General features: G+C 32.9%; 1 long non-coding RNA gene across 2 annotated transcripts in view; it reads left to right on the forward strand.

Moving 5' to 3' along the window:
* Positions 1–2,064, forward strand: part of LOC117115279 — a 22,850-nt gene extending 20,786 nt beyond the window's left edge. For both annotated transcript variants that reach the window (XR_004446535.1, XR_004446534.1), the window contains one exon: positions 371–2,064. This is a non-coding gene — a long non-coding RNA (uncharacterized LOC117115279). The remainder of the gene's footprint in view (positions 1–370) is intronic.
* The last annotated feature ends 1,193 nt before the right edge of the window (positions 2,065–3,257 follow it).

Consider the following 3,257-nt stretch of genomic DNA (forward strand, 5'->3'; position numbering starts at 1 on the left):
CCGACACTAGGCTGCCAACCACCTCACCATGCAAATGATTTTGATAAGGCCAAAACATGCCCAATCATCACGTGCAGAGAATCACTCAAATGAAATTTCCTCCATGGTAGTATGTGTACTAAGCATGTGCTAGACACGAAAAGATGTCCAACTGATCGAAAGAAATGATACGCAATTATATAGGCAAACAACTCCATTATCACTAAAGCCATTGCACGTTTCAAACAAGCCTGTCGGCTATGATCAGTACACAGAGCGTGTCTAAAATCGTGAAACGTAGTAGTAACAGAAAGTTTTTAAATATATTTGATGATGCTTTCAACTAATGTATTACTATTAAAACATAATATGTTTTTCATTTTTTTTATAGGCAAGAAGACTGTACAGGCCTTCCTGATAAGTACACCAATTCTTGAGGGGATTGCTGAAAACGAAAAAGTAAAAGCTGTAAAACAGTATATTCAATGAGGCCAAAAAACAAAGGAAGAAAAAAAAAAGAATTTATAAGGTCATTATGATTATTATGCAAATTCGTCTCAGGCAAATTTAAGGGAGCAAAAATCAATAAAATCAAACCCTCAGCAATTACTGGAGTTTTATGTAGCATTTTGCATTTGGTTATTAATATGGATAGGCACATTTTAGAGCTTTTTAAACTGAGGTAGATTCTTATATGCTCAAAAGAGGAACTGCTCTAGTTTATTGTACAAATGCTCAATCATTAAGTGAAACCCTAGTCACTGCCCCAGTTTTAATGAGTGTTGTATAATTATCAATGCCCTGATAGTTGACTTCCATGCCACTATTCTGACTACAGCATTAATTGTAGCAACTAAATTCATAACATTTGTGTTGTATAAAAAAGAAATTGCATTTTTTAAGCATCCATTATCTATTAATTTAGAACTCCACCAAAAGTGCCCATCACAAAAGCCCAAATTTGTAGTCAGTCACTGGCAGCCCCGGATACATTTGGTACATTTTCGAAAGTGATGGGCCCCCCCACCCAAGCCGGCTGCATCCCCACACGCCATAGAATCTGCTTCCACCACATGGCAATAAAGAATTAAATACATAATTAACCCCCATAGTAGGGCTTATGAAATACATGTAAAGACATTACATAAATACATGTTAAAATCGATTAAAACAAGGTGTATAGCCCTAGTAATAAATCGGATATTTGGATGGAAAAGGACCATCGAGTAGACCATAAAGAACGATTATCATTTTATTCAGATTGTCCTTGATGTTATTCAGACGTTTTTGAGCAATATAAGTTGTGGTATCAAAGTGATATTTTATTATTAAAATGAATTATTTTGTCTACCTAACCATGTTTATATTGGTATTTTCTTGAAAGCCTATTCGAGACAACCAGAGGAAAAAGCGATTCAGAAGTCGTAGGCTTAAAAATTAGCATTGGTAAAGTAAATTTTTGTCTGTCTCTTTTAAACTATTAACATGTTGGTACCTTATATGACTAGGACAAATGTAGCTAAAAATCTGGGTAGAGGGTGCCATGGGATATGTCACGCAACAAGTGGGGGTGGTGTTTAGTTTTTTTTGTTTAGAAATGCTTGAGACCATAGACAATGATAAAATTTAAATTGGAAATTGGCGCTTTTTTTTTAAGGCCTATTAGAAAGTCGTTCTCCTCTTTCAGGACTTCTCTCATACCAGTATTTGGGGGTGATAATGTTTATTTATATAGCATATCTTCATTGGAACTGCATGCTAATGAAATTCATATACTTAATTTATATGTTGCATACAAATATTAAAGCTATGAAGTGTGTGCAAATACTATTGTTAAATAGTCGCACAATATTTTTGGAATTGTCTACTTTACAGAATGCAAGGGGCCCACAAATTGTTTTCACCGCCAGGCCCCATCATTACGCCACTGAAATCATTGCTTTGGGTACTTGTATTTAATGAAGAGATGCTACTTTATTTTTGAAGACTAAAATTAGTATTCTTTGTCTAACAAATACTGATGGTTTCGAATAAAAATAAAATTTTATTTTTGGCCAATTAGCGCAAACGCCGCTATAATGAAAACGTGGAAATTAAAAAAAAAATAATAAAAGTTTTTCTTCAATTTTATTACGCCCTCCGCTGGCTTGAAATCTCCAAATATAAGATATTTCATCCTAGTTATATAAATTTGAATCATTTAACCATCCTATTTTACATTCACCAATAAAATTTTACTTTTATTTTCTCCTCCAAAACAAAATTTTATTTTTATTCTGCCCTCCTCCGATGATCTTAAAAACAATAAGTACACGAAACAAGGAATAAAGAAAGTCTCGCCTAACAAATACCAGTGGAAATCAGCTGTATTGGGTTATCTTGATGTCAAATCAAATTTATGTAGAAATGTAATAATTTAAAAATGTATTTTTTGTATTTAACTAGCACTCTTACTAATACTCTAAGTACCCATCCCAGAAACCCAAGTACTAAGGTACTTGGACATTAGTATTTAGAACATGTACTATATGGTACTTTGTTTAAGATTAATATTGATGTACCATATTTATTCGAATAAATAATTATTGAGAAAGGTTTTTGAGGGAGTGGTTATTCAGGGGTGGGTTTTTCTTTAATATACAAAGGATACATTATACAAGGATACACTATGCTCAAATAAACGTTCCTTAATGTGAAAATGCAACACATAATTACTATCAAAATATGTTACTGCATAATCATAGACATATTGATACAAACCACGTTAAAAAATGTAATTCTACTGGAGTAGCTTATTATTAATAGAAAGTGTTGATAATGATTTTGTTTACAGTCATTTGGTGGGGGAGGGGATGGCAGTGCTTATTCGAGGAAAAATATAAAAACTAGGGGCATTTATTCGAGGGAGGTATTTATTACAAATGAGGCTATGGATGGGGTGTTTATTCAAATAAATTGGTAATAAAGCAGTTGTTTGATGCTTGTTCTTGATCATGCTTTAAATGATTAATCTGTATACTGTAAAATACAACTGGAAGTCAAACCTGGTAATGTTTTATGAAAATAAAGATAAATCAAATTGATGGTTGAGTGAAGGTGCTATTTTGTCCCTGCTGTTGTCTGATTTGATATATCAAGTTAAATCCTTTATATACAGTTAACAAAGTCAGTAAAAGCAAATAATTTACATTACTTTAATTATCCTTTTTTTTATATAATATAGTCAGCAGTTTCTTGCACACAAGGCCTGGCCCTGACTGAATTTAACGCTGGTGTAG

This window comes from Anneissia japonica, unplaced genomic scaffold, assembly GCF_011630105.1.
Source record: "Anneissia japonica isolate Jap-2015-1 unplaced genomic scaffold, ASM1163010v1 scaffold550_len331619_cov169, whole genome shotgun sequence".
In the NCBI taxonomy this organism is placed as follows: Eukaryota; Metazoa; Echinodermata; class Crinoidea; order Comatulida; family Comatulidae; genus Anneissia; species Anneissia japonica.